The sequence below is a fragment of the Rutidosis leptorrhynchoides genome, chromosome 9 (assembly GCF_046630445.1).
Source record: "Rutidosis leptorrhynchoides isolate AG116_Rl617_1_P2 chromosome 9, CSIRO_AGI_Rlap_v1, whole genome shotgun sequence".
Taxonomy (NCBI): Eukaryota; Viridiplantae; Streptophyta; class Magnoliopsida; order Asterales; family Asteraceae; genus Rutidosis; species Rutidosis leptorrhynchoides.
This window is the reverse complement of record NC_092341.1, coordinates 90,625,644-90,639,304: the sequence shown is the minus strand read 5'-3', so window position 1 is coordinate 90,639,304 and position 13,661 is coordinate 90,625,644. Positions and strand designations below refer to the sequence as shown.

Below are 13,661 nucleotides of genomic sequence, written 5' to 3'. Positions count from 1 at the left end.
ATTCCAAGATCCTGAACCACTAATTATTCCTCCTGAACCACAAACCGTTAAATCAGAGTCCTCTAGTGATTCGTATTCAACGAATTCAATTATGGAAAATCTAGAACCTCTAAGTATGGAAGATCGAATGAGAGCTAAACGCACAGGCCAAGGTCACGCCATTATTAAACCAGAAGTTAATGCTCCAGATTATGAAATCAAAGGACAAATCCTACACATGGTAACTAATCAGTGCCAATATAGTGGTACGCCAAAAGAAGATCCCAACGAACATCTTCGAACCTTTAATAGGATTTGTACTCTATTTAAGATTAGAGAAGTTGAGGATGAACAGATCTATCTCATGTTGTTTCCCTGGACTTTAAAGGGAGAAGCCAAAGATTGGTTAGAATCGTTACCTGAAGGGGCGATTGACACATGGGATGTTTTAGTTGAAAAATTTCTTAAACAATTCTTTCCGGCATCCAAAGCCGTGAGACTTCAAGGAGAAATTGTTACGTTCAAACAAAAGCCAAATGAAACATTATATGAGGCGTGGACAAGATTCGGAAGAATGTTGAGAGGATGTCCTCAACACGGTTTAGATACTTATCAAATAGTACAAATATTCTACCAAGGTGTCAACGTTGCTACACGAAAAGACATAGACATAACAGCTGGTGGTTCCATTATGAAGAAAACCGCAACTGAAGCTTACAAAATCATTGATAACACAGCCTCCCACTCACATGAGTGGCACCAAGAAAAAGATATCTTTCGATCATCTAAAGCAGCTAGAGCTGATTCTAGCCATGACTTTGATTCTGTTTCCGCAAAAATAGATGCTTTCGAAAGACGAATGGAAAAGATGAATAAAGATATTCACGCAATACGAATCAGTTGTGAGCTATGCGGTGGACCACACTTATTGAAAGATTGTCACATTGAACCAACCATGGAACAACGAGAGAATGTTTTCTATATGAACCAAAGGCCGGGAAATAATTATCAAAATAATTATCAACCGCCAAAGCTAAACTTCAATCGAAATCAAAACATTCTTTACAATCCAAATGGACCAAACAACAACTCGTATAACCAACAAGGTCCGAATAACCAACCAACTCAAAACAACACTTTCAATCAACAAAAACCTAGCTTGTATAAACCACCACAACAAACCGAAGAGAAAAAGCCAAATCTAGAAGAAATGATGGCAAAGCTAGTTGAATCTCAAGCACAATTTATTACATCTCAAACCCAAACGAATGAGAGGTTTGATCAGTCATTAAGAACTCAACAAGCTTCCATTTTGAATCTAGAAAAACACGTAGGTACTCTTGCTAGCATGATGAGTGAGAGGGAACAAGGAAAGCTACCGAGTAATACTGAAGCAAATCCTCGGAATGAGAATGTTAATATGGTTTCAACGAATTCTGAAAAACCAGCTCCAGAAGATGGGAAGGTTTTAGATGTGAGTAACAATGAAGAAGTTACATCACCACCACCACCCGAGTATGTAAAGCCAGTGGTGACACCATACAAACCACCCATCCCGTTTCCAAGAAAAGGAGTTGAGTATGAGCAAGTAATAAGTAATAAAGATTATGATACTTCTGGAAAGAAGAAGAAGAAAAAGAATAAGAAAGTACAAGAAACAAAAGTCATAGAAGTAAACCCGGTGAATACAGTTCCACCAAAACCTCCACCTAGGGTAGGTGATCCGGGTGAATTTATTGTTCCTTGTCTACTTAGTGATTGTGTCATGTATGATGCACTAGCAGATTTAGGTGCAAGTGTGAGTGTTATGTCTCTTTCATTATATAAGAGATTAGGGGTAGGTGAGTTAAGTCCAACGGATATGAGTGTTCGACTCTTTGATCAAACCATTAAGCACCCAGTTGGAATTGCTGACAACCTACCCATTCAAGTAGGTAATTTAACCTTTCTAGTCAAATTCATTGTCATTGACATAGAAGAGGACCCAAACATTCCTCTAATTTTAGGTCGACCATTCTTTGCGTCCACCGGGGCGTTATTTGATGTAGGAAATGGAAGAATGACACTTAAAAGTGGTGACAAATCTATCACCTTTATGATTCAAAAGTCTAAATCTCCACCAACCAAGACCGTTGAACCAGAAAAAACGATTGGTAAGAACCATGTTGTTTTACCAACTCCAACGGTAGTGCTTAATAATAATAAAACGCCTAAGTGTGGGGAAAATGAAGTAACACCTAATGATGACATGATAACAAAGAACCCCGTTATTGATACGAAATTAAATGACCCCGTTATTAACAGTTCAATGAAGAAACTTTTTAAACGGGCTATTGATGCAAGAAGTAAGGGGAACTTTAAGTTATGTAACCGGTTAGTATCCAATCTGTCACCTAAAGAAAAGGCGAAACTAGTTGAAATTGTGGATATTACTGGAGAAACTAGTCAATGGCTTAAAGAAAAAGTCACAGATATGCAAGTTGATTATGGACCAAGAGAAATTGAAGATGAAGTTAATCACAATTATGACACCACAGCTACCTAAGTGTGGGGAGATTCAAATGTTCTAAAAGAAAATGTTATTTAGAATTAGTTGTTCTGTTCTCGTGTAGTTCCGAGAATGGAATCCGATTGGTCTTTTCCGCTAGCAGACACTAAAGAACTAGTTTTCTCCCTCCATTCTGAATTTTTGCTTTGTAGGTTTTATATGAAATTAATATGCTTTTTAAATTTAAGTTTTGTGTGTTTTTAAAAACAAAATTTACTTTATTTCATTAAGTTGAAAAAAAAAATGATTTATAAAATTCGTCGTAAGTTGAAGACTAGGTCATAGAGCCGAAATTGCTTTACCCGAGGACGGGGCGACAAATTTTGTTATCATTATTTTTAATTTTATTGATCTAAAGTATGCTAAAAAGATTTTAGATTTTATACATTTTTGAACGTGGGGTTATATACCAAACTTCAAAAATATGTATATATATGTTTGTGTTCTATGTTATGTACAAAATAGGGTAAAACAGCGCACTTTCAAAGACTGTCATTAAGTTCAGCAAAAGGTACTAATTTTGACGACAAGACACAAAACAACAAATGTGATATAACAAATGAAGGAATGAATGATGAGGCGCCATCAATCATTCAACGAGCTTTGTAATTACAAATTCGGTATTTTTAATCACTTTTCTACACTAATCACCCTCATGAATTTATAATTATAGTCTGATTTCATGCAAATGAGGGCATTGCATGATCTCAAGTGTGGGGAAGGGTTATAAATTCTCTCGGGTTTATACTTGGTTTATTTGCCAAATTTTGTGAAAATTTGAAAAATTTTCAATTAAATGAAGTCAAAATCATGTTATACATATTTATGAACGATGAAAACTAGGTGTTAATGCCGAAATTATCGTTACCTCGGAAAGGACATAAATTGAGAAACAACCAAAATGTTAGAATTCATTTAAGAATGGAATAGAGGAGAAAAAGGCAAAGAAAAACATAAATAAAAGCCAAGTGTGTGAAAACTCTACCAAGTTATTCAAAATATATCACATATTTTTGTACAAACAATTGAAAATACTTTTGTTTTGGACGATAATCAACTGTTTTACCCGATGAAAGAAAAGAAGAGATGGATCTACACGATGAATCAATTCCATCATTAGAAGGAAGTAAAGTCTTCCGAAAAAGACACGCGCTTCTTGATTTAGGTCAAGAAGTTGTCGTCCAGACCAGCTGTAGGTTGACGAAAAATCTAGAAAAGTCATCTCTAAAATCAGCAGGAAATCCATGGACCTCAGCATCAAATAGGGTCGCCAAGTGGTCAGATTTATCCTAACCATGAGAAGGATTTATCTCGTACAATGGGGGGGCACCGTGCAAATTAGCTTGATAAGACTAATGAATCAGATCCCCAGAAAGGATAATCTCCTTAAAGATTAAAAATCAGCTTTTAAGTCTGATATTACTCAATCCTTGAGATTGACCTTAAAGATTGAGAATTCAAACTCATGGAATTCGATGATATCTAAACTCGAGCTTGAACGAGAAAATATTTTGATCAAAAATACAAACCGATTTGTTTTCTGAAACCCATTTTCAATGCGTTCATTACCATTGAACGTAAAATCCTAGGAATTCACCTGGAATTCATTAGGTCACCTGAACCAAATCGGGTGTCAACCGTAAGAACGGTGGTTGCATAGCATGGTCAGAGACAGGACCTTGTGCCAGACCAAAAAATCAAAGGATGATCTTTACTATTGCTCCTACCAAGGATAGTACTAGCATCCGACACGTTAAAAAGACCATAATCAAATGCATGTCATTAGACATTGCCTTAACAGTTTCTTGTTCATCGCTTTCCTTTACAACCGGACGGTAGTTTACCGAAAGGTAATATACGGGACAAATAAACTGGATGTGTGCTTTCCGATACAGGGATAGCAGTGGATTACACGAGCCTAAAAGTTTTTAGCCAAACTATTGATCCACAAATATATTTTGCAACACCAATGGTGGATCAAATCGGAAAACTTGTCTAGGGTAAAAGCTAGAATGAATTTTCAAAAAGATCAAATGTTTTCATAAAGATCCAATTTTCCTAAAGGATCTACATTTTTATAGTCATGTGGGACTGTAAACCGCCTTTCAAATGTGCACTTTGCTTTGGAAACCGAAAGTAAATCGGCTATTTGATTGCAAGTGTCATTGACCTAAACCCGAGGCAACTGTGGATGGCACAACCACCTTTAACCATGGTTCTATCGTTACTATCATTGTTTATAACACCGTATCAAAATCACTGATGTATAAAGTGTGAAGAATAAAGAAGTGATTCTAGTATGTTTTTATTTCAAGACTGTATTGCTTGAGGACAAGCAACGCTCAAGTGTGGGGATATTGATAAGGCTAAAAAGGAACATATATTTCATAGCATTATTCCCCAAGAAAGACAAGATTTTAGTTGCAATTGTTCCATTTTCAAGTGATATCCGTTTATATTAAATAAGTGCGAAGACAAAAGGCGAAAACGACGAATTGAAGACGCAAAGGTCCAAAAAGCTAAAAAGTACAAGATACAATAAAAAAGGTTCAAATTATTGATGAGGAACGTCTAAAAATGACAAGAGTACAAGTTACAAAACGCAAAGTACACGATATAAAATTGTGCAAAAGGACGTTCGAAAATCCGGAACCGACACATGTACCAACTTTCAACGCTCAACGCAACGGATCTGAAAGTACAAGTCAACTATGCACAAGAATATAATATAATATTTAAATAATTCATAATAAGAATAATATTAAATATTAAAAAGTTGTTAATTGAGCATAGTTCAGGGGTCATAAGTGAAAATTTCAATTTATCATTTGCCTATAAAAGGCCATCTAAATCGATGATTTAGATACACCTTTTCAATTCTCTTTCTTTGTAACATATATATTTATATTTATAATATTAATTTTAATTTTAAGTTTAATAATAATTTTGGGGTAGTGTAACAAATGTTTAACGGGTTTTAAGTCGGAACTCTGTCCGTGTAACGCTACGCTATAAATAATCATTGTAAGTTATGTTCTTCCTTTTTAAATTAATGTCTCGTAACTAAGTTATTATTATGCTTATTTGAGCCGAAGTAATCGTGATGTTAGGCTAAAATATTAAGATGGGGTTATTGAACTTTGGACCATAATTAAGGTTTGGGCAAAAGACCGACACTTGTGGAAATTGGACTATTGACTATTAATAGATGGGGGGTATTGTCTAATTGAGTGACAACTCATTGGAGTCTGTCGAACCTATCTTCAAATTAATTAACCTAATAATTAATAATGATTATGGTTGTCCTATTTAGTGACGTTCATATGGAATCTGTTATAATCATTTAATTAATCAATTGGGTTGGGTAATTGATTATTCATTCTGATCAAGTGGATGAATTAATATTCATAAACTAATTAAAACAGGGGTGGATTACATACAGTGATAACTGGTGTAATTGTTGACAGAAGTGATAACTGCGTCACAGTTTAAATCCTTAATCAGTTGGAATATTTGACTTCGGGTATAAGGGTAATTTGACGAGGATACTCGCACTTTATATTTATGACCGATGGACTATTATGGACAAAAACCAGATAGACGTATCAAATAAACCAGGACAAAGGACAATTAACCCATGGTAATAAATTAAAATCAACACGTCAAACATCATGATTACGGAAGTTTAAATAAGCATAATTCTTTTATTGTATTTCTCATCGTATCTTTATTTACTGTCATTTTATTACTCGCAATTTTATTTACTGTCATTTTATTTATTGTCATTATTTTACGCACTTTAATTATCGTCATTTATCTTTGCGCTTAAAATATAGAATCGACAAACCTGTCACTAAACGGTAAAAACCCCCTTTTATAATAATAATAATACTACTTATATTTATATATTTTTGTAAAAATATAGTTTTATAAAAATATAGCGTTAAACTTCACGAGCTCCCTGTGGAACGAACCGGACTTACTAAAAACTACACTACTCTACGATTAGGTACACTGCCTATAAGTGTTGTAGCAAGGTTTAGGTATATCCATCCGTAAAATAATTAAAACTTGTGTAATATTTTGTAGTATTTCGTAGTAAAATTAATACTATTTCGTACCCTCACGCTACAATTCAAATTGGGATTATTCCCAAAAATATATCCAAACTCAACAACCAGTAGACGAGGAAAATTACGTGTCTGAAAATTTATTAGAGAATATGAAAATCAAACTCGAAGAACTCAATGCTCAAAATGAACAAATGAGAGAGTTTGTAAACTGGCAAGCTGAAACTCTATCAGACTACACACCTGTTGATCTGAGGAGTCGTGTGCAAGAAAATCTCATATCATCGAATTTTGATGAATTCGAGAGCTCCGAAATCACCAACTATCCCGATGATACTTTTTATTCAGTCTTACCAATTTCACAACATATCGACACATTAGCCTCTACCGACGAAATCATCGATCCATCAATGAATAAAGAAGAAGTAAGGGTAACAAATTGGTACTCTTGGGAATACGATAACGTTGAAAATTTTACCCCCAAGGCCAAACCGAACTTCACCATTCTACAACCTTCCAACCCAATATTCTCAATAGACGAGTCATCCACCGGAAATGAACTACGAGCTGTAATAGATAATGACACCTCGAATTTCACCCAATTGGGTAATAGAGGTGAAAACTTTAACGTCGAGAATAAACGGAAGGAAATGTTAGGAATTGTCCACCCTATAGATATAAGTATGTCGGTGTATATCGATCCATTTGACCAAGAACCAGAAAAGAGACATATCCATTTACTAAAAGCTACACTTAAAAAAGAATTAAGTAGTGACGATCGGGTGAGTCTAAACTTTAAACCCATTGATATATTCTACACCACCCGAAATGTAAATAACTGGCTCACTCTTTTAATTCGTGGAACTTATTCTACCGACTTCACATGTCGTCAGCTAAGTATGGGGAAGTCTAACCCCACTTAACGTTAAATTAGAAGTTCGGGTTAGTGCATAACTCGTTAATAAACATGCATAATAAATTAGGGTAAAAGACGCATTTTCAAAAATTATCAAACAGTTCAGAAAAGCAACCGTTTTTGAAAAAAAAAAAAACATGTGTGATAAAACAAGAAGGAATGAACGATGAGGTGCACCATCTATCATCCTGCAATTTTATGGTATCTTTAACTACTTTCTACACTAATCACCCTCATGAATTTATAATTATAATCTGATTTCATGCAAATGAGGGCATTGCATGATCTTAAGTGTGGGGAAGGGTTATAAATTCTCTCGGGTTTACACTTGGTTTTACTTGCCAAATTTTGTGAAAATTTGAAAAAAAAATTTCAACTAAATGAAGTCAAAATCATGTTTATACATATTTATAAACGATGAAAACTAGGTGTTAATACCGAAATTATCGTTACCTCGGAAAGGACATAAATTGAGAAACACCCTAAAACGATTGAATTCATTTAAAATGGAATAAAGGAGAATAAAAAGGCAAAGAAAGAAACTAAGTGTGGGGAGAATGTGCCAAGTTATTCAATTAAAAACTATCTATCACATGTTTCTGTAAAATTTATTGCAGGTGCTTTTGTTTTGGACTAAATTAACTGTTTTACCCTATTTACTGTAATGAAAGATGGATCTACACGATGAATCAATTCCATCATTTAAAGGAAGTAAAGTCTTCCGAAAAAGACACGCGCTTCTTGATTTAGGTCATGAAGTTGTCGTCCAGACCAGCTGTAGGTTGACGAAAAATCTAGAAAAGTCATCTCTAAAATCAGCAGGAAATCCACGGACCTCAGCATCAAACAGGGTCGCCAAGTGGTCAGATTTATCCTAACCATGAGAAGGATTTATCTCGTAAAATGGGGAGGGCGCCGTGCAAATTAGCTTGATAAGACTAATGAATCAGACCCCCAGAAAGGATAATCTCCTTAAAGATTAAAAATCAGCTTTTAAGCCTGATATTACTCAATCCTTGAGATTGACCTTAAAGATTGAGAATTACAAACTCATGGAATTCAATGATATCTAAACTCGAGCTTGAACGAGAAAATATTTTGATCAAAATTACAAACCGATTTGTTTTCTGAAAACCCTATTTTCAATGCGTTCATTACCATTGAACGTAAAATCCTAGGAATTCACCTGGAATTCATTAGGTCACATGAACCAAATCGGGTGTCAACCGTAAGAACGGTGGTTGCATAGCATGGTCAAAGACAAGACCTTGTGCCAGACCGAAAAATCATAGGATGATCTTTACTATTGCTCCTACAAAGGATAGTAATAGCATCCGACACGTTTATAGACCATAATCAAAAGCATGTCACGGGACATTGCCTTAACAGTTGCTTGTTCATCACTTTCCTTTACAACCGGACGGTAGTTTGCCGAAAGGTAATATACGGGACAAGTAAACTGGACGTGTTGCTTTCCTAATACAAGGTTAGCAAGTGGGTAACACAAAACCACAAGTGTTGAGCTAAAATTTTCAAATCTGAAACCCACACAACCCACAAAAATATTTTGCAAACACCGGTGAAGGGTTATTCCGGAAAACTTATGTAGGGTAAAAGCTAGATTGAATTTTCAAAAGATCAAATATTTTCATAAAGATCCAATTTCCTTAAGGATCTACATTTTCATAGTCATGTGGGACTGTAAACCGCCTTTCAAATATGCACTTTGCTTTGGAAACCGAAAGTAAATCGGCTATTTGATTGCAAGTGTCGTTGACCTAAACCCGAGGCAACTGTGGATGACACACCCACCTTTAACCATGGTTCTATCGTTACTATCATTGTTTATACCACCATATCAAAATCACTGATGTACAAAGTGTGATGAATAAAAAAGTGATTCATGTATGTTTTTATTTCAAGTTCTGTATTGCTTGAGGACAAGCAACGCTCAAGTGTGGGGATATTTGATAAGGCTAAAAAGGAACATATATTTCATAGCAATATCCCTCCTAAATAATAGGTTTTCATATGTAATTGTATTATATTTTCATTGTAATTGTTTAAATAAATAAGTGCGAAGACAAAAGGCGAAAACGAAGATTTGAAGACACAAACGTCCAAAAAGCTCAAATGTTCAAGATACAATTCAAAAGGTTCAATTTATTGATGAAAAACGTCTAAAAATGACAAGAGTACAAGTTACAAAACGCAAAGTACAAGATATTAAATTGTACGCAAGGACGTTCGAAAATCCGGAACCGGGACATGAGTCAACTATCAACGCCCGACGCAACGGACCAAAAATTACAAGTCAACTATGCACAAGAATATAATATAATATTTAAATAATTATATAAATTATTTATATATTATATATATTTAAAAATTATGTCGACAAGCTATGAGACAAATGATCCTGAGCTGGATTTTCAAACTCCGCGACTCGCGGAGTTTGTAGGCTAAAAACTCCACGACTCGCGGAGCTGTCAAAAATCAAAACTCCTATAAAAGCTCACGAATTCTGCGAGTAAAAAAAAAAAGATAATAATAATAATACTCCCTAGTATAATATAAATAAATATATATATGTATATATAGTATAGATTAGTGTTATATTAGATTAGTTTGGGTTATGTAAAAGTTATTTTTACGGGTTTTTAAAGTCGGAGCTCTGTCCGTGTAACACTACGCGACAAATAATCAATGTAAGCTATGTTCTCCTTTTTAAATTAATGTATCGTAGCTAAGTTATTATTATGCTTATTTAAAACGAAGTAATCATAATGTTGGGCTAATTACTAAAATTGGGTAATTGGGCTTTGTACCATAATTGGGGTTTGGACAAAAGAACGACACTTGTGGAAATTAGACTATGGGCTATTAATGGGCTTTATATTTGTTTAACTAAATGAAAGTTTGTTAATGTTAATATAAAGATTTACAATTGGGCGTCCCTATAAATTACCATATACACTCGATCGGACACGATGGGCGGGGTATTTATATGTACGAATTAATGTTCATTTGACCGGACACGGGGATGGATTAATAGTCAATGGACTCATTAAAACAGGGATGGATTACATTCAAGGGTAATTGGTGTAATTGTTAACAAAGTATTAAAACCTTGGTTTACACACAGTCGATAACCTGGTGTATTCATTAAGCAAAGTATTAAGACCTTGTTACAGTTCGAATCCCCAGTTAGTTGAAATATTTGACTTCGGGTATAAGGTTAAATTTGCCGAGCAGTTTATAATTATGACCGATGAACTATTATGGACAAAAACCTGATAGGTTTCAAATACATCCAGGACAAAGGACAATTAGCCCAGGACAATAAATTAAAATCAAAACGTCAATCATCATGGTTACGGAAGTATAAATAAGCATAATATATTTTATTTCATTTTTCCTCGTACTTTTATTTATTGTCATTTTAATTATTGTATTATATTTTCATATGTAATTGTATTATATTTTCATTGTAATTGTTTAAATAAATAAGTGCGAAGACAAAAGGCGAAAACGAAGATTTGAAGACGCAAACGTCCAAAAAGCTCAAATGTACAAGATACAATCCAAGTGGTTCAAATTATTGATGAGAAACGTCTAAAAATGACAAGAGTACAAGTTACATAACGCAAAGTACAAGATATTAAATTGTACGCAAGGACGTTCGAAAATTCGGAACCGAGACATGAACCAACTTTCAACGCTCGACGCAACGGAGCTAAAATTACAAGTTAACTATGCTCAAGAATATAATATAATATTTAAATAATTCATAATAAGAATAATAATAAATAATAAAAAGTTGTTAATTGAGCATAGTTAAGGGGTCATAAGTGAAAATTTCAAATCAACATTTGCCTATAAAATGGAATTCACGTAGTAATGAAAAAGAACACCTTTTCTTCTTTCTTTCTCTTTACATGTAATATATATATAATTATAATTTTAATTTTAGTTTAAGTTTAATAATAATTGGGTTATTGTAAGGAATGTTTTACGGGTTTTAAAGTCGAAACTCTGTCCGTGTAACGCTACACGATTAATAATCACTGTAAGTTATGTTCTTCCTTTTTAAATTAATGTCTCGTAACTAAGTTATTATTATGCTTATTTAAGCCGAAGTAATCGTGATGTTTGACTAAATATTAAGACGGGATTATTGGATTTTGTACCATAATTAAGGTTTGGGCAAAAGACCGACACTTGTGGAAATTGGACTATTGACTATTAATAGATGGGGGGTATTGTCTAATTGAGTGACAACTCATTGGAGTCTGTCGAACCTATCTTCAAATTAATTATCCTAATAATTAATAATGATTATGGTTGTCCTATTTAGTGACGTTCATATGGAATCTATTATAATCATTTAATTAATTATTCGGGTTTGGTAATTGATTATTCAAACTGATCAAGTGGGTAAATTAATATTCATATCTAATCAAAACAGGGGTAGATTACATACAGTGATAACTGGTGTAATTGTTGACAGAAGTGATAACTGCGTCACAGTTTAAATTCTTAATTAGTTGGAATATTTGACTTCGGGTATAAGGGTAATTTGACGAGGACACTCGCACTTTATATTTATGACCGATGGACTATTATGGATAAAAACCAGATAGGTATCAAATAAACCATGACAAAGGACAATTAACCCGAGTAACAATTAATTAAAATCAAAACGTTAAACATCATGATTACGGAAATTTAAATAAGCATAATCCTTTTATTTCATATTCTATCGCAATTTTATTTATTGTTATTTTATTTAACGTCATTTATATATTTTACGCACTTTAATTATTGTCATTTATCTTTACGCTTAAAAATATAAAATCGACAAACCGGTCATTAAACGGTAAAAAACCCCGCTTTTATAATAATATTACTACTTATATATATATATATATATATATATATATATATATATATATATATATATATATATATATATATATATATATATATATAAATATAGTTTTATAAAAATATAGTACGTAATCACTAGCTCCCTGTGGAACGAACCGGACTTACTAAAAACTACACTACTCTACGATTAGGTACACTGCCTATAGTGTTGTAGCAAGGTTTAGGTATATCCCATCCGTAAATTAATAAAAATTGTGTCATATTTTGTAGTATTTTGTATTAAAAATAATACTATTTCGTACCCTCACGCTACATCATCAAGTTTTTGGCGCCGCTGCCGGGGAGCGCTAAAACGCTATATTTTTAATTTATATCTGTAAAAATATAGTTATAAAAAAAGTAATTTCGGGGACACTTTTTGTGTTTTCACGGGGTATTTAAGTTTTTTTTTTTTTAGTTTTTGATTGATTAAAGATATATTAATTTAAATATAATAATTTAATAAATATAATAATATAATAATATTGAAATAAAATATAATAATATAATAATATTTTAGAATCAAATTTGATACGTAAAAGTTTTAAAAGTTTTAAAAAGTCGTATTTATTAAATATTTCAGGGGTATATTATGTAACTTATAATTAATAATATCTATAATGTCGCTTTCATGTGAATAGTAAATTAATTAATTTCTTTCCTTTACTATTTTGAATCGTAAAAGTTTTAAAAGTTTTAAAAAGTCGTATTTATTAAATATTTCAGGGGTATATAATGTAACTTGCAATTAATAATTTCTATCATGTCGCTTTCATGTGAATAGTAAATTAATTAATTTCTTTTCATTTACTATTCATGAATAGTAAATGAGTTAAAAAAAAGTTTTGAAAAAAAATAATAATAATAAAAAAAATTATTAATTCCTTTAAAAAAAATTGGGTAAAAAAATCGTTTTTTTTAAAAAAAAAAATTTCGTTTTAAAAAAAAAAAAAATTTGTGTAAAAAAATCGTTTTTTTTAAAGAAAAAAATAGTTTTTTTTTTTTTAAAATTCGTTTTAAAAAAAAATTGTAAAAAAAATTGTTTTTTTAAAGAAAAAATTTTTTTAAAAAAAAAAAGTTTTAAAAAAAAAATATATATAAAAAAAAAATTTTAAAAAAAAAATTTTAAAATCCTTAAAAAATGAAATATAAAAAAAAAATTTTAAAAAAGTTTTTTTTTTTTTATTACCTTTAGATTTTTAGACTCTAGTTACAATTT

The 13,661-nt window shown here is 32.4% G+C and overlaps 1 non-coding gene across 1 annotated transcript; it reads right to left on the bottom strand.

Annotated features, from left to right (window-relative positions):
* Nucleotides 1-475: 475 nt before the first annotated feature.
* Nucleotides 476-582, bottom strand: LOC139869493 (small nucleolar RNA R71). The gene has a single exon (XR_011766100.1). It is a non-coding gene; the product is annotated as a small nucleolar RNA R71 (small nucleolar RNA).
* Nucleotides 583-13,661: the final 13,079 nt, after the last annotated feature.